Here is a 19,116-nt window from a genome sequence, read left to right on the forward strand (position 1 = left end):
TGTTTTGCGTAATTTTAATTGTGTGTGTGTGTGGGGACATATGCTCTTAATATAATGTCAAAAATGCATGCAATTAAATTGTCAAAAACGCATGATTTCTGCATCAAAAAAGCATGTAAAACGCTAGGATTTTGATGTAGAATGCGCTTTGCAACTTCTCTTTGACTTCAATGTTAACAAAACGCAGCCCAAATGGTAAAAACAATTGACATGCTGCTTTTTTAAACGCTGAGTTTTTGCCCAAAATTATGCAAATTACACGCAGCGTTTTGAACTGCAAAGTGCACACAAGAAATCCCCATTTCCCATTGACTTTGCTGGAGAATCAAAACGCATGCCTTTTGTCATGAAAACGCTGCAGTTCAAAACGCTGCGGAAACGCAGGTAAAAATGCAAAGTGCGCACATAGCCTTACAGCGGGTGTGTGGGTTTTTTTGTGTGCGTTTTTACCGCGTTTCTGGCTGCATTTTTGTGCACTGCATTCAATGAGTGAAAAACGCAGAAATAATTGACATGCTGCGTTTTTGTGGTCACCACAAAAATGCAGCTACAAAAAAAACGCTGTGTGCGGACAGCACTTCTGAAAACCCATAGACATTGCTGGGGAAGCAATGTCACAGCGTTGTCTGCACAAAAACGCGGTAAACGCCGCAAAAACGTACGTGTAGTGCGCACAGGGCCTAAGGGCTTAAAAATGCTGGAAAAACGCAGGAAGAATTGACATGCTGCATCTTCAAAAACGCAGCCAAGATGCAGCCAAAAAAAATGCCCAGTCTGGACTGCAAAATAGAAATCTCATAGACTTTGCTGGGGGAAGGAAATGCATGCATTTATGTGCATCTTTGTGACCTCAAAAACGCACCAAAGATTCCCTGTATGAACTTAGCCTAAATGCGTTTTTTTCCCCTAATGCTTTCAATGGTGAAAACAGCAAAAAATGCAGAAAGAATAGACATGCTGCAAATTTTTTTTTTTTTTTTTTCTGCAACCAAATCCGCAAGGAAAAAATCCTGAACGTGTGCACAACACTTCAGGATTCTCATTGACTTTGGCTTAAGATTTGTGAAAATCTGCAAGGAAAAAGACTTCCTGTGCACACAGCCTTAGGCTAAGTTCACATTTCCGTTGATTTGTATCAGTCACATGCGTCGCTTGACGCATGTGACTGATGCGCTGTTCAACGCTGTACAACGGATGACAAAGAACAGAATTCTTTGTCGGATTCCGTTGTGTGCGGGGGGCGGAGTTCGGGGGCAGAGCCGAGCGGGGGGCGGGGCCAGGCGCTGAGGATGTCAGTGGAAGTGCTGCGGTCTGCATGGCTGGGGACAGGTGAGTGTATATCAGTGAGTGAGTGTGTGTATGTGCATGTATGTATGTATGTATGTATGTATGTGTGTGCACATGCAAAGTGCGGGAGGGGGCGGAGCCGAGCGGGGGGCGGGGCCAGACGAGGGTGTCAGTGGCAGTGCTTGTCTGCATGGCTGGGGACAGGTGAGTGTGTGTGTACGCACGTGCGGAGTTTGGGAGGGGGCGGGGCCGAGCGGGGAAGTGTCGGCCTCCCTGCACACGTAACCAGCCTAAATATCGGGTAACAGCAAAGCACCCGATGTTTACCTTGGTTACCCGATATTTACCTTGGTTACGGGCCTACACCGCTTAGCGCTGGCTCCTTGCACCGTAACCAGGGTAAATATCGGGTAACCAACCAAAGCTGGTGACGTGTGCAGGGAGCCAGAGAGCATGCGCAGCGAAATCCGACGGATCTTGCTGCTCAAAAAACGTTACATGCTGCGTTCCTCCCGCCCGGCGGTCAGTCGTTCCACGACTGATCAGTCGGGCGGAGGGTGCAACGCAGCATCATCAGTCACAATCCGCTGCTCATACAAGTCTATGGGAGCAGCGGAATCCGCTAAACGGATTCCGCTGTTTACAAGAGCAGCGGATTGTGACTGATAGATTTTAGCGGAAATGTGAACTTAGCCTTAAACTGTTCAGTGTTTTTTTTCCTTTTGTGTGCCTTTTTTTAATTGTTTTATTGTTGCTTCTTTTTTGCTTTTTGTAAGCATGCTTCTCTATTTTTCAGATATTTAAATCTAAAATTAGGCAATTGTGTTCCTTGCTTCTCTAAATGTACCCACAACCTGAAAGAGGGAAGGTAGTTGTTCCCGGTGTATGCCAGCATAGAGAATGTGTACCGGTCATGTCCTGGTGTGTTACTCAGGGCGGTGGTAACGAGGTGGGGTGCAATTAGCTCAGTGTCCCTATTGTAGATGATTGGTTGTTAGAAGCAATGTCCCCCTTTAGGGTACGTGCACACGATCTGGACATGCTGTGTCCTGGATGCGGCGTGTCCTCTCCGGGGCCATGAGTGTTCTCCACATGAGACCGCAGCTGCCCCTGCCCATAATCGGGGTTCGAGGCGCTGCGGTCTTTTTCTCTGTTCACCCCTGTGGTGAACACTCGCACACTTTGGAGCAATCAATAGACATGCTGCAGTTCGAAAAGCCGCACCGTAGGTCAGTATACGCTGTGGGCTGTACACGCACAATGGACATGGGATTTCTATAAATCCCATCCACTGTGCTTGTACTGTACAACGCAGCGTTTTGGACGCAGCGAACACGCACTGTGCCCAAGACTCTGAACCCTCATTGTGGGCACGTAGCCTTAATGTCAAATCAACTTCACATATGCAGCGTGTGGGCATTATGTGTAACAATTCCCCCCCCCCCAACCACCAATTGGCAAAAACTACTTGATAAATGTGGAACTTAACTTCTCAACAACCACAGAACTTTTTTTTTTTTTTCTCCTGCCAACAGTTCCAGATGTGTTATGGACCACAGTGTAGTTATCATGTCTTTGTTAATAAAGTATGCCAAAGCCATGGCACTGTTCTGGACAGAGCGTTGGGCCACTACCTCCTTGTCATACGGCTTTAATACGTGGATTGTTACTGTACTTCTGGATGCCTCTAATTTCACACACAAGAATTTGAAAGTTTTTTTTAATTTATTTATTTATTTAAACTTGTAAGTTCTGTACACGCATATGACATACTGTTATTATGGCAAGCACAGTGGACTGCTATTTTATTAAGAATTTTTGCTATAGAAACATTGCTTTCCAGTTGATGTGCGGTCCCTGGCTGAGCCTTGTGTGCTGGCCCCCGTGTGCTGCCGGACAGATCCCGGCCCTGTGCAGAGGCCTGGGTTGCATTGTCTTAACTGATCCTGGCATTGCTAAGTCAAGCCGTTTTCGTTCCCTACTATGTGTAATCTGATCAGTCCCGAGTTTCTTCACTATGTGCAAATCTCACATTAACAACACTTTGTATCGCCCTGATACTTTATAATCATTTCTTGCTACGTGTGACACCAGATGGAAATATTTATTGGTCATATATTAATTTTTCAAAATAATTTAGTGTGTATTTTGACTTTGTTATTGGTTGTGGTTGCTAAATCTTGACAATGTCTCATTCAATCAATCTGTCCGGCTACATCTTTAGCAATAAAGCCATAAGGTGACGTCCAGAGCCTTTCTTTGAATTGTCTCTAGGCTATGTTCATTCTGTACTAAATGATAGTTTTAGGATTGCAGAGTTGCTCATTTTAACCCACATGTGACCAGTTTGTTCAGTTTCTCACCTGCTTGTTCTCTACACTCCTCTGGCACCTTGTAAAACCAGAACCGTCAATCAAGGATGACAAGGCGTAGGTGCTTGGCAAATAATTAGGAGAAAAGGTGAACTTCCCAGCCACGCTAAGGGTATGTGCACACGATCAGGACTTGCTGTGTCCTGGACGTGGTGGGTCCTGACCTGTGGGGCTGCGAGTCTCCTCCGCAGGAGACCACAACTGCCCGTGCACACAATCGGGGTTCAGGGAGCTGCAGTCTCTCACTTGTGTTCTCCCTACGGAGGAGACTTGCTACTCTGCAGCACAGAATTGACATTCTGCGGCTCAGGAATGCCGCTCTGCAGGTAAATATTCACTGCACGCTGCACACGCGCATTTGGCTCGGGATTTCTAGGAATCCCATCCACTATACTTGTACTGTACATCACAACGTTTTGGACGCAGCTGAAGTGTGCTGCGTCCAAAATTATGTGACTACTGATCGTGGGCACAAACCCTAAGGGTGCACCAAATGCCTGTGGTTGGTTTGAACAGTCATTTTGTGTTAGTAGGCTCCCCCTAAAGTGTCATTCACCCCCCACAATGCATTTTAAATTGGCTATACTGTGTTGTAGGCATCTTGGACCCTATAACAACCAATGTACTTGTTACTGGTCCAGTGGCCATCGAAATAACTTTTAAAGGGAACCTGTCACCAGATCTGGCAACTATAAGCTGCGGCCACCACCAGTGGGCTCTTATATACAGCGTTCTAACATGTTGTGTATAAGAGCCCAGGCCGCTGTGTAGAATGATAAAATGACTTTATAATACTTAAACGTTCAGTGCAGTGCAGACTGGTCGGATGAGTGTCTCCATTCTCCAGTACTGGTGCCTCTTCTTTAGGCCATCTTTGTCCTACGACCGCTACAATAGCCGACACTGGTGTCCTGCGCAGGCGCACTTTGATCTGCCCTGCTCAGGGCACATCAAAGTATTGTAGTGCACCTGCGCAGGACCTCAATGCCGGCTATTGTGGCGGACGTAGGACGCGTCATGTATCCAGGCTTCAGAAGGACAAAGATGGCCTAAAGAAGAGGCGCCAGTACTGGAGATCGGTGACATCCATCTGACCAGTCTGCACCGCACAGCCCATTAGGTGAGTATTATAAACTGAATTTTCAGTTCTACACAGCGGCCTGGGCTCTTATATATAGTATTCTGTAATGATGTATATAAGAACCCACTGGTGGTGGCCGCAGCCTATAAAGGACAAATCTGACAGGTTCCTTTTCATTTGTATGGTAATGAGGAAGCTTCGGTGCACCCTTGGCATGTCCAAGAGTTTGGTGCACCATTGCGTTTCCTTGCATACATACTGAGGTCCTTCCTCAGCTTCTGATTGAGAGTGAGCACTCTCCGAATGATGGCTGCACAAATATACCCCTAAGTACAGCCAGTGGCATTAGAAGGAAGGACACAGACATTCGCCGGCAGTGTTCAGACAGTTGTCGCTCTGGGAAGTGAGCACTGTCAGTCAGAAGCTGAGGGAGGGCCTCACATGCAGACAAGGAGGCATAACCGAGCACCAAACTCTTGGCCAGACCAAGGGTGCACCAAAGCTTCTTCATTTTTGCTTTTTTTTTTTTTTTTTTAATCATGCTATATGGAAATGTAGCTGAAACACTGCATCTTAGATCTGAATATGCTGTCTTGGAAATACCAATTGGGAGCGCTGCTCCATTTTTTTCCCCTTGTGTTGCTTCTTCATGTGGTTGACATTTAGAGCCATGGCCTACCAAGTTGAGTGCATTTGATATTTTTCATAGCAGGGCTGGGAGTGCTGTTCCTTTTTTACACTTTTTTTTTTTTTTTTTTTTATCAGCAGGCACATGTAGGCCTCCATATTTTTGAGTGCTGTATAATCCCGCCTCCACCACTGATTGGCGGTTTTCTGCCTATGCACAGTGCACACAGAAAGCTGCCAATCAGTTTTGACGGTGGGGTTGTAAATAGCTCAGCATTCAGATCACTACTAAATTGGCAGCAGATAAAACAGGGATTTTATCAAAATAACCGCAAGGAGCCCAGTATGTGATACATCACTGGAATCGGGGTCTCTGCCCCATATCATGCTCTTTTCAAAAACCTGGTGACAAAGTTCCTATGACGCATTAAGGCTATGTGCGCACGTGTGCGCTCTGCACCACACCTAAAAGGTGCGCTTCAGAGCGCAGCTGAAAAGCTCTATTCTGAAGCGCATGGTGCTGGCAGAGAACGTGCGCTCTGCATGCAGCTCCTGCCATAGACCGCATGCAAACCGCACGGAAGAAGTGACATGTCACTTCTTAGAACGCAGCAATTCGGGCAGCAGCAGAATCGCTGCGTTCTAATACGCCACGTGCGCATGGCTCCTGCACAATCTCCATAGACTGTGCGCACATAGCTTAAAGGTGACACTTCAAAATGCAAGAGATGTATCGGGTAAGGCTGCTTTCACAAATCAGTTTTTTGCAATCAGGCACAATCCGGCGATTTGCAGAAAACACATCCGTTTTTTTGCCGCCAGATGCGATATTTTTTTTTTTTCCTCATAGACTTGCATTATCGCCGGATGGTGCCGCATGGCCTTGCGTTGCGTCCGTTTTTTGCCGGATATGGCATATTTAGCCAATGCGGCGGCCAGATGGAATGTTGCTTGCAGCGTTTTCTGTCTGCGGCAAAAAACCGCATCGTGCCGGATCCGTCGCGATTTACAATACAAGCCTATGGACCCCGGATGCGGCATCCTGCGGCAAAAAAGCACATCTGGAGACCGGATGCGGTTTTTTTGAACTGCGCATGCTCAGTATCAAACCGGATCCATCAAAAAACGGATGGGCCGCATGGAAAAACTTATGCAACGGATCAGTTTTTTTTCGCCGCATCCGTTGCATAGATTTTTGAGCCGGATTGTGCCTGATGCAAAAAAAGTGATGTGTGAAAGCAGCCTTATACAATATCAATTGCTCTATGGCTTAAAAATCCTTAAAGTATGACCGTCGTTTTAATTTTTACTTCCTAAATCAATAGTACACATGGAAATAAGCAACTTTGTATTATTTCCTATCAGATAAATCTGCTTCTTTCTCTGCCAGAATTGATCAGTCATTATCCAAACTTCAATTCTGGTTAAAATCTGTATTCAGTGATACTTTCCCATTACTGAGATAGGAGATGGCCAACCTCTGTAATCCGGATTTGATGTGGTGGACACCGCCTCCTATACACAGCACTACGCCTTTATCTACACTGTCTGAAAGAGAAACCAATCGGAGCTCAGCTTTCATTTTTTGAACACCTCTGGTAAAATAAAAGCTGCACTGTGGTTGGCTGATGTGGGAAACAGACAGGGTACAGGTTTTGGACCCAGGAGAGGACACTTAATATCTGAATCACATACTGAACTGCAGGATGGAAAATTGAAGACATTTACACAGGGTGATGGTGACGGGAAATAATCACTAATATTAGATCTTTAAGGCTGGTTTCACACATTCGGTTTTTGCCGTCAGGCACGATCCGGCGATTTGCGGATAAAACTGATCTGGTGCCGGATCCGTTTTATTCCCCATTGACTTGTATTAGCGCCGGATTGTGTCGGATGGCCTTGCGTTGCATACCGCGTCCACCGGATCCGTCGAAATGTCTTCGTCCGGCTGCCGGAAAGTACGAAGCATGGAACGTTTTTTGTCTCCGGCAAAAAAAAAAAAAAGGTCCACGCCGGATCCAGCGCCATCCGGCATGTTGTATAATGGAAGCCTATGGGCGCCGGATCCATTGTCATCTGGCCTATGACGGAATCCGATGACGGATCCGTTTTTCTTTGTCGCTCCTAATTGGGAGACCCAGACAATTGGGGTGTATAGCTATGCCTCCGGAGGACACACAAAGTATTACACTAAAAGTGTAAAGCCCCTCCCCTTCAGCCTATACACCCCCCGTACTGCTACGGGCTCATCAGTTTTTATGCTTTGTGCGAAGGAGGTCAGACATCCACGCATAGCTCCACAGCTTAGTCAGCAGCAGCTGCTGACTATGTCGGATGGAAGAAAAGAGGGCCCATAACAGGGCCCCCAGCATGCTCCCTTCTCACCCCACTCTTGTCGGCGGTGTTGTTAAGGTTGAGGTATCCATTGCGGGTACGGAGGCTGGAGCCCACATGCTGCTTTCCTTCCCCATCCCTCAATTAGGGCTCTGGGTGAAGTGGGATCCCATCGGTCTCCAGGCACAGGAGACCGTGCTCCATCCACAGCTCCTGAGGACCCTGCTGGATAGGAGCCGAGTATCGTTCAGGGACATGGCCCTGCTACTTGGAGGTACTCTGTGTCCCCGTGGGGACCGCGCACAGCAACACTCCAGCATTGCTGGGTGTGCTAGTGCACCGGGGACAGCAGCGCTGGCTGCATTTGTGCCACTATACACTTCAGCGTCGCTGAGTGTATTTGTGTAGGGGGACTGCCGCGCTGACCGCCGCTGCCATGGTTATCCCTGCGGCGCGGCTGGGACTGTTAGTGCGCCGGGGACTTCCGCGCCGACCGCGCTTATACGGCGGCCGCGCTTATAACTATAGTCCCCGGCTTCTGCGGCCTAGTCTCATTCTTTTCCCGCCCCCAGCCCTGCCAGTCAGGGAAAGGGCGGGACGCTGTACAGGTCGGCAGCACTGAGGGCTGGAGCATGCTTTGCATACTCCACCCCCCTCACTCTGCACAGTGGGGCACCAGTTCCCGCACTTTTCTGGGTCACGCCCACGGCTCCCTCCTCTCCCCAGGACGCCGGCAGCCATTCCTCTCAGCTCTGCTAACGCTGGAGAGGAGAGACAAGCTCAAAGAGACCCAGGCAGGAATTCTGGTGCCCACACAAACGCTTTGCGCAGGCGGTAAGCAGCACCTGTGGTGCTGGCCCCACTAGTGCAGAAGTGTATTTATAGTTTATATGATTATAGTCTATACTTTACACTGTAGGGTGCACTGTTGATTTGTGGCTATTTACCCTCCTGTATTGCTCAGAGGAGACAACAGCATGTCGTCCACAAATAGCAAGGGTGCCATGGCACAGACTTACTATGCTGCCTGTGCAGCATGTACGGCTATACTGCCGGCAGGTTCCACTGACCCTCATTGTGTGCAATGCTCGGCCCCTGTGGCACTTTCTCAGCCGGAGCCTCTGCTAAGGGCGGCCCAGGGAGAACCACCTGTTAACACTGTCCAGGTGACAGGGACGGAGTTTGCAGTTTTTACTGAAAGACTTTCTGAGACTATGGCTAAGATATTAGAAGCCTTGCAGTCCAGGCCGGCATCTCAAGCCAGGGGCACTGTGGTATCATTGTCCCCTGGTTCCCCTCAGTTGGAACAGCAATGTCTTCCCGGGGTGTCTCATGGATCCCAGGGTGAGGTCTCTGACACGGACCGCAGCCCCAGACCGACTAAGCGAGCTCGCTATGAAATTCCCTCGACATCATCACAATGTTCAGGGTCTCAGCGAGAGGACTCTCTGTATGATGAAGCGGAGGTAGCTGATCAGGATTCTGATCCTGAAGCCGCTCTCAACCTTGATACTCCTGATGGGGACGCCATAGTGAATGATCTTATTGCGTCCATCAATGAAATGTTGAATATTTCTCCCTCAGCTCCTCCAGTGGAGGAGTCAGCCTCTCAGCAGGAGAAATTCCATTTCAGGTTTCCCAAGCGTACAAAGAGTATGTTTCTGGACCACTCTGACTTCAGAGAGGCAGTCCAGAAACACCGAGCTTATCCAGATAAGCGTTTTTCCAAGCGCCTTAAGGATACACGTTACCCTTTTCCCCCTGACGTGGTCAAGGGCTGGACTCAGTGTCCCAAGGTGGATCCTCCAATCTCCAGACTGGCGGCTAGATCCATAGTTGCAGTGGAAGATGGAGCTTCACTCAAGGATGCCACTGACAGACAGATGGAGCTCTGGTTGAAATCCATCTATGAAGCTATCGGCGCGTCTTTTGCTCCAGCATTCGCAGCCGTATGGGCACTCCAAGCTATCTCAGCTGGTCAGGCGCAAATTGACGCACTCACGTACGTCTGCGCCGCAGGTGGCGTCCATAACCTCTCAAACGTCGGCATTTGCGTCCTACGCTATTAATGCTGTCCGGGACTCTGCGACCCGTACGGCGGTTGCAGCCGCCAATTCGGTGGTAATACGCAGGGCCTTGTGGCTGCGGGAATGGAAGGCAGATTCGGCTTCCAAAAAGTGCTTAACTGGATTGCCGTTTTCTGGCGACCGTTTGTTTGGTGAGAGATTGGATGAAATCATCAAACAATCCAAGGGAAAGGAAACATCCTTACCCCAAGCCAAACCAAAAACACCCCAACAGAGGAGGGGACAGTCGAGGTTTCGGTCCTTTCGGGGTGCGGACAGGTCACAATTCTCCTCGTCCAAAAGGCCTCAGAAGGATCAGAGGAACGCCGACACATGGCGGTCTAAATCACGCCCTAAAAAGACCGCCGGAGGTGCCGCTACCAAGGCGGCTTCCTCATGACTTACGGCCTCCTCACACCGCATCCTCGGTCGGTGGCAGGCTCTCCCGCTTTTGCGACACCTGGCTGCCACAAGTAAAAGACCGTTGGGTGAGAGACATTTTGTCTCACGGTTACAGGATAGAGTTCAGCTCTCGTCCTCCGACTCGATTCTTCAGAACATCTCCGCCTCCCGAGCGAGCCGAGGCTCTTCTGCAGGCGGTGGGCATTCTGAAGGCAGAAGGAGTGGTGGTCCCGGTTCCTCTTCAGCAACAGGGTCACGGTTCTACTCCAACCTGTTTGTGGTTCCAAAGAAGGACGGGTCCTTCCGTCCTGTTTTGGACCTAAAACTGCTCAACAAACACGTAAGGACCAGGCGGTTCCGGATGGAATCCCTCCGCTCCGTCATCGCCTCAATGTCCCAAGGAGATTTCCTAGCATCGATCGATATCAAGGATGCTTATCTCCACGTGCCAATTGCTCCAGAGCATCAGCGCTTCTTGCGCTTCGCCATAGGAGACGAACACCTTCAGTTCGCGGCACTGCCGTTCGGCCTGGCGACAGCCCCAAGGGTTTTCACCAAGGTCATGGCTACAGTAGTTGCGGTCCTCCACTCTCAGGGTCACTCAGTGATACCTTACTTAGACGATCTGCTGGTCAAGGCACCCTCTCAAGAGGCATGCCAACACAGCCTCAACGTTACTCTGGAGATTCTCCAGAGTTTCGGGTGGATCATCAATTTTCCAAAGTCAAATCTGACACCGGTCCAATCGCTGACATATCTTGGCATGGAGTTTCATACTCTTCCAGCGATAGTGAAGCTTCCGCTGGACAAACAGCGTTCACTACACACAGGGGTACAATCTCTCCTTCAAGGTCGGTCACACCCCTTGAGGCACCTCATGCACTTCCTGGGGAAGATGGTGGCAGCAATGGAAGCAGTCCCTTTCGCGCAGTTTCACCTGCGTCCTCTTCAATGGGACATCCTACGCAAGTGGGACAGGAGGCCGACGTCCCTAGACAGGAACGTCTCCCTCTCTCAAGCAACCAAAGCTTCCCTTCGGTGGTGGCTTCTTCCCACCTCATTATCGAAAGGGAAATCCTTCCTACCCCCATCCTGGGCGGTGGTCACGACGGACGCGAGCCTGTCAGGGTGGGGAGCAGTTTTTCTCCACCACAGGGCTCAGGGTACGTGGACTCAGCAAGAGTCCTCACTTCAGATCAATGTTCTGGAGATCAGGGCAGTGTATCTTGCCCTAAAAGCGTTCCAGCAGTGGCTGGAAGGCAAGCAGATCCGAATTCAGTCGGACAACTCCACAGCGGTGGCTTACATCAACCACCAAGGTGGGACACGCAGTCGGCAAGCCTTCCAGGAAGTCCGGAGGATTCTGCTGTGGGTGGAAGCCACAGCATCCACCATATCCGCAGTTCACATCCCGGGCGTAGAAAACTGGGAAGCAGACTTTCTCAGTCGCCAGGGCATGGACGCAGGGGAATGGTCCCTTCACCCGGACGTGTTTTCAGGAGATCTGTTGCCGCTGGGGGATGCCGGACGTCGACCTAATGGCGTCACGGCACAACAACAAGGTCCCAACATTCATGGCTCGATCTCAAGATCACAGAGCTCTGGCGGCAGACGCCTTAGTTCAGGATTGGTCGCAGTTTCAGCTTCCTTATGTGTTTCTTCCTCTGGCTCTGTTGCCCAGAGTGTTACGCAAGATAAGGGCCGACTGCCGCCGCGCCATCCTCGTCGCTCCAGACTGGCCGAGGAGGTCGTGGTACCCGGATCTGTGGCATCTCACGGTCGGCCAACCGTGGGCACTGCCAGACCGACCAGATTTGCTGTCTCAAGGGCCGTTTTTCCATCTGAATTCTGCGGCCCTCAACCTGACTGTGTGGCCATTGAGTCCTGGATCCTAGCGTCTTCAGGATTATCTCAAGAGGTCATTGCCACTATGAGACAGGCTAGGAAACCAACGTCCGCCAAGATCTACCACAGGACGTGGAAAATATTCCTGTCGTGGTGCTCTGCTCAGGCGTTTTCTCCCTGGCCATTTGCCTTGCCCACTTTTCATCTCAATCAGGACATCTCCTTACCCTCGTCACATCACTCAGAAGAGTATCTCAGCTGGCAGCGCTGTCATGCAAAGCCCCCTTCCTGGTGTTTCACCAGGATAGGGTGGTTCTACGTCCGGTCCCGGACTTTCTCCCTAAGGTATCCCCGTTTCGTCTTACCCTCTTTGGGTCCTCATCCAGTTCACCAATGTGAAAAGGATTTGCACTTGTTAGATCTGGTGAGAGCACTCAGACTCTACATTTCTCGTACGGCGCCCCTGCGCCGCTCCGATGCCCTCTTTGTCCTTGTCGCTGGCCAGCGTAAAGGGACACAAGCTTCCAAATCAACCCTGGCTCGGTGGATCAAGGAACCAATTCTCGAAGCTTACCGTTCCTCGGGGCTTCCGGTTCCCTCAGGACTGAAGGCCCATTCTACCAGGGCCGTGGGAGCGTCCTGGGCCTTGCGACACCAGGCTACGGCTCAGCAGATGTGTCAGGCAGCTACCTGGTCGAGCCTGCACACTTTCACGAAACACTATCAGATGCATACCTATGCTTCGGCAGATGCCAGCCTAGGTAGGCGAGTCCTTCAGGCGGCAGTTGCCCACCTGTAGGACGGAGCCGTTACGGCTCTAATATGAGGTATTATTTACCCACCCAGGGACTGCTTTTGGACGTCCCAATTGTCTGGGTCTCCCAATAAGGAGCGACAAAGAAGAAGGGAATTTTGTTTACTTACCGTAAATTCCTTTTCTTCTAGCTCCAATTGGGAGACCCAGCACCCGCCCCTGTTTTTTGTATACACATGTTGTTCATGTTAAATGGTTTCAGTTCTCCGATATTCCTTCGGATTGAATTTACTTTAAACCAGTTTATAATTTTTTCCTCCTTCTGGCTTTTGCACCAAAACTGATGAGCCCGTAGCAGTACGGGGGGTGTATAGGCTGAAGGGGAGGGGCTTTACACTTTTAGTGTAATACTTTGTGTGGCCTCCGGAGGCAGAAGCTATACACCCAATTGTCTGGGTCTCCCAATTGGAGCTAGAAGAAAAGGAATTTACGGTAAGTAAACAAAATTCCCTTCTTTTTTGAACTGAGCATGCTCAGTATCACAACGGATCTGTCAAAAAACAGAAGGAACGCATGGAAGAAAACTGATGCGACTGATCCGTTTTTTTCGCCGGATCCATTGCATCAGTTTTTTTGCCGGATCGTGCTTGATAGCAAAAAACGGATGTGTGAAAGTACCCTAAGTGGTCTGTTTGTGGTAATCAGACTTTGCTCAGTGTGATCAGTTGTGTTTTTTTTTGTTTTTTTTTGGGGGGGGTAGAGAGCAAAGAAAAAAAAAAAAAAAAAAATGGCACTGCACATGAGTGTCATTGGAGTACAGCCCAATATTTTCCTTGGATCCATAGACTGGCATTGCTGATTTTGATCCCATCCTCTACTCAAAATAAAACGTCACTGATTTATTAAAAAACATTTTTTTTCTACTGTGGACCACTTGGTCCGAGGAAAAAAAATCAGACATGGGCACCACCCCATAGAATATCATAGGTCCTAGTACAAGGCGTGAAAATAACAGATAGCACTTGGACGAGAAAATTGGTCAATGTCATGAGTCCTAAGGTCACATTCACACGTCCATGCAAAACACACACGTTTTTCATGGTCCATGGTGTAGGTGCGTATGTGTGTTGTCAGTGTGATCTCTGTGTACTATCTGTGATGGCACGCGGACAGCAGGAACTTCTATACTCACCTGTCTCCAGCGCTGCTGCTGCTTCCGGGTCCATGGTGAGTCCAGTGAATATTCATGAGCATAATGAGCGTGTCCGGAAGCAAGTGACTGCAGCGCTTGAGACAGGCAAGTATAGAAAATCATTGTATTTCAAAGACTGTGTTTTCTCTTGTACGTGTAATACTAAGGTCACACGGATCACATCAGTGTGCTGGCCATGTGACATCACTGCTGCCAGAGAAAAACTGACATGTCGCTCTGTGTGACATGCTGCACACGGTCCACGTCAGAATACGGACCAGTGTCCGTGTCTCTGGTACCTGTCTAAAAACGGACGAAAAAAGAGGCCTAAATGTAACTCTGCCCCACCACCAGGTATCCTCAGATCTACCCTGGTGGCCACAAGCGGATCTCAGAGGAGGTGGAGGAGCAACTAATGTTATCCGCGCATGAGGGAGAGCAGGAGTTGGGCAATAAGCAGGTGCTTGTGGGAAATGTAGTTTACAGTGGTCACATGGGCAGCACTAAGCAGAAAGCCACAATTATAGAGGGACCGGGGTCAGAAAAAGATATATGAAATGAGCCAGTGAGGATCTGGAGGCAGGCTAGGTGACAGGACTATGGGAGCATGAAAAATAATACATTCTGGGATATCCCCTTTAAGTACTGAGCTGTTCCAGGCAGGGGACCTTCTGTTATGTCCACGTCTTTAAAAGGGCAAATGCGCAGGATCTGTCGTCTTCCAGCTGCCCAGGAAAAAATATCAATTATTATGTTTGTTATGAAAATAGAAGCAATTATGTGAACCCCCCCCCCCCATCCCATCACTGTCATCTGCTGCGGTTCCACGTTTGACAGGTAGTAGAGAATATTTACGGTTAATCTGGCCGTGAAGTACTTAAGCCCATGATGTTTGGCGCAGCGCCTGGAGTCTCGTTTTCCTGGCATCTACACTTACAGTAAACAGGACAGGCGGGCCTCGCTCCATGGTCGCTCCTCTCATCTGACGCTCAGACGCCTGTCAGGAAGGAAGCGTTCCTGACTCCTGCAAGTGAAGCACGGCCAGACCCACTTTTATGGCTTTAATCAGTGTAACGAGGCAGGGAAATGGCTGACGGTAACAGGCTGGTGGTTGTTTTACTAGTTCCCTTCTTCGTCTGACATTGTAACTTTTTCATTATTTTTGAATATATCTTTGTACCGTGTTAGCCAGTAGAGATACAAAAATTGTTTAAAAGAACTGAGAGTCCTCAGTGGTTGATACCTTTTAATGGTTGCTATTATTACCATCTTTTCAGTTAGCCATTAAAAGGTATCAACCACTGAGGACTCTCAGTTCTTTTAAACAATTTTTGCATTATTTTTGAGTCATTATGTAACCATTTCTTGCATACAATAAGGTTTTTGGGACTTTTCAAAGTTTTGCAAAAAGTAGTGATTGTGATAAAATATTTAAGAAGCGTTAGGCCTTTTTCTCACCACGAGTATTATTTTTACTTTTTAAGGTTCATGTGATGTCCGTTATCATACGGACTTCTGCAATTTAATAGAGGTATGCACATATCTTGTTGTGGTTTTTTTTTTTTATGTCATGTTCTGGCATCACGGGTAGCAGACAGTCATGTGGTTTCTGGCAATAGAAGGTCACAGCGTTTGGCTGCGCAAAATGCTCCCTGACTTTCCATCATTCCTGCTGTCAGTATTCATTGTATAGGTAGCTTTCCTGATGGATTTTCATCTCTACCCCTTTTGGTCCCAGCTGCTGATCATATGCCCTTCTTGCCTGGACTGGTGCTGGTGATATTTTTCAGTTTATTCTAGCTCTGGTTGCAAGCTGGTGGCTTGTACTAATCTGTAGTATGGTTGATGAACTCCTGCCAGTGTCATCTGTGGATAAGTAGTGCATGATATTTCACCTGTGTATTCTTGTTGACTTGTTTATTGTTTAGTGGGGTCACAAAGAGCTCATCCCACCCGTTCACTATTTAGGGTCCGGTATCCTGCTTTGCGCATAGGTGCAGAACCAATCTAGTGTCTTGAGGGACCCCAGGGACCAGCTGTAGGTTTGGTCAGGGGTCACCATCTCCCCCTTCCCTAGACTCACTGGTTCCCTTCCCTTTCACCACTCGCTTGCTATTTCCCCCCCCCCGTACCTAGCGTGACATCTGGTCTGTTTGTGTAGTTCAAGTTATTTTGGCTCCATTAAAAAACGGATGGCATACAGATCACATCTGCAAACTGTTTTTATGGATTTTGCACGCTGATCCCTCTTCATTCCTGTGGTCTCTTCTGTCCTGCACGGCCATTGATTGGCTGCAGAGGTCAGGTGACTGAAGAACTTGCCTCATCATTACTGGTGGAATGACATGCCAGTGATTGGCTGCAGTGTACATGCGAGTGATGAATAGGAGGTCTTTTTAAAGCTCTTTATTTTTACAACGCCTTTTTTTGTGACTGCAAAATTTTTAAAAAGTCCCCAAAAATCCCTTTAAATAAAAGGGGTGGTTCACCCATATTTATAATTTGCTAGATCGATATTATGTTGAGAAACTGTTTATCTCAAATACCTTATGTTGGCAATAGTGCCTGTGAGTGGCGCTATTGCAGTCCGCTCTTCCCCATCACTTGACTCCCGGGCTCCATGACCTCGGGGATCCGGTGATGTCACATCAACTTCCTGATCACGTGACATCACCGCGGCCGGCCCCGGTCTTCCTGACTCACTGAGCTGTGTCTCCTGCTTGCGGCGCTCTGCCGTGAGGGAGCAGGGAGCTGATGGGCTGTCACGCCGGCCTGTGCTGAGCGGTGAAACACCGCCCACAGTCAATCACTCACGGAGACTTCGGCCAACCGCGGCGATGTCAGGTCAGCAGGAAGTTGACGGGACGTCACCGGATCCTCGAGGTCACGGAGCCCAGAGGTCAATTGATGGGGAAGAGCGGACTACAATAGCACCACTCAGTCACTATTGCCAGCATAAGGTATTTGAGAGAAACATTGTTTCTTAACATAATATCAATCTAGACAATAAATAAATATGGGTGAACCACTTCTTTTAAAGGCATTGTCCCATTAGGACAGAGCTTATATCTTACTGTGGCATAGCGGGGGCCCATTGTGATGTGTTTATACCTCTGAGGAAGAGAAAGCTGGTGGCAAGTAGTCCCTGTCCACATTTGGGCTTATTCCCTTCTCAGGTACACTACAGTTCAAAAATTTGGGGTCACCCAGACAATTGTCTTTTCCATGAAAAATCATACTTTTTATTCTTTTATTTATCAAATGAGCTGCATAATGAATAGAAAATATCGTCCAGACAGTGATGAGGTTAGAAATAATGATTTTTACTTGAAATAATTTTCTCCTTCAGACTTTGCTCTCGGCACAGAATGCTCCTTTTCAGCAATTCCAGCTTTGCAGACCTTTGGCATTCTAGCTGTTAATTTGCGGAGGTAATCTGGAGATATTTCCCCCCCATTCTCTCCCCCCCCCCCACACAAGTTGGATTGGCTTGATGGGCGCTTTTTGCGCACCATACCGTCAAGCTACTCCCACAACAGCTCAATAGGGTTGAGGTCTGGTGACCGAGCTGGCCACTCCATTACAGATAGAATACCAGCGGCCGGCTTCGTCCCTAAATAGTTCATGCAGAATTTGGAGGTGTGCTTTGGGTCATTGTCCTGTTGTAGGATGAAATTGGCTCCCATCAAGCGCTGTCCACAGGGTACGGCATGGCGTTGCAAAATGGAGTGATAGCCTTCCTTATTCAAAATCCCTTTTACCTTGTACAAATCTCCCACTTTACCAGCACCAAAGCAACCCCAGACCATCACATTACCTCCAGCATGCTTGACAGATGGCGTAAGGCACTTTTCCAGCATCTTTTCAGTTGTTCTGCGTCTCACAAATGTTCTTCTGTGTGATCCAAACACCTCAAACTTCGATTTGTCTGTCCATAACACTTTTTTCCAATCTTCCTCTGTCCAATGTCTGTGTTCTTTTGCCCATATTAATCTTTTCCTTTTATTAGCCAGTCTCAGTCATGGCTTTTTCTTTGCCACTCTGCCCTGAAGGCCGGCATCCCGGAGTCGCCTCTTCACTGTAGACATTGACACTGGCATTTTGCGGGTGCTATTTAATGAAGCTGCCAGTTGAGGACCTGTGAAGCATCGATTTCTCACATTAGAGACTGTAATGTACTTGTCTTGTTGCTCAGTTGTGCAGCGTGGCCTCCCACTTCTCTTTGTACTCTGGTTAGAGCCTGTTTGTGCTCTCCTCTGAATGGAGTAGTACACACCGTTGTAGGAAATCTTCAGTTTCTTGGCAATTTCTCGCATGGAATATTCTTCATTTCTAAGAACAAGAATAGACTGTCGAGTTTCACAGGAAAGTTCTCTTTTTCTGGCCATTTTGAGAGTTTAATGGAACCAACAAATTTAATGCTCCAGATTCTCAACTAGCTCAAAGGAAGGTCCGTTTTATAGCTTCTCTAATCAGCAAAACTGTTTTCAGCTGTGCTAGTATACTTGCACAAGGGTTTTCAAGGGATTTCTAAACATCCATTAGCCTTCTAACACAGCAAACACAATGTACCATTAGAACACTGGAGTGCTGGTTGTTGGAAATGGGCCTCTATACACTTATGTAGATATTGCATTAAAAACCAGACATTTTCAGCTAGAATAGTCATTTACCACATTAACAATGTATAAAGTGTTTTTCTGTTTAATTTAATGTTAGCTTCATTGAAATAAAATGTGCTTTTCTTTCAAAAATAAGGAAATATCAAAGTTACCCTAAACTTTTTAATTGTAGTGTATATAAAATTATTAGGCTATGTGCCCATGGGACAATGTACCCGCGGATTTTGCTGCGGATTTCTCTGGATTTTCTAGATAAATCCGCAGGTTTGCGCAAGTACAGACACTCCCCATGTTATCCTATGGGATTTGGGGAGTGCTGTATCAATGCTGCGGTATGTGCGGCTGCGGAATATGCTGCGTATTTCCCGCAGCCGCGTGTAACTGCATGTCAATTATTCATGCGGAAATATTTGCAGAATTCCCGCCTTTCCCCTATGGAGATAGAGGGCTTGAATTCCGCAGGTCTTTCCACACTTGTCCGCAGGTTTACCGCAATAAAAATGCTCAAATCACGCAGCAATGGATAGCTGT

The 19,116-nt window shown here is 48.1% G+C and overlaps 1 protein-coding gene across 1 annotated transcript in view; it reads left to right on the forward strand.

Moving 5' to 3' along the window:
* The window catches only part of AGPS (alkylglycerone phosphate synthase), a 289,261-nt gene that overhangs the window by 12,304 nt on the left and 257,841 nt on the right, over positions 1-19,116 (forward strand). The gene's annotated exons all lie outside the window — the stretch shown is intronic.

The sequence above is a fragment of the Anomaloglossus baeobatrachus genome, chromosome 7 (genome assembly GCF_048569485.1).
Source record: "Anomaloglossus baeobatrachus isolate aAnoBae1 chromosome 7, aAnoBae1.hap1, whole genome shotgun sequence".
NCBI classification, from domain to species: domain Eukaryota; kingdom Metazoa; phylum Chordata; class Amphibia; order Anura; family Aromobatidae; genus Anomaloglossus; species Anomaloglossus baeobatrachus.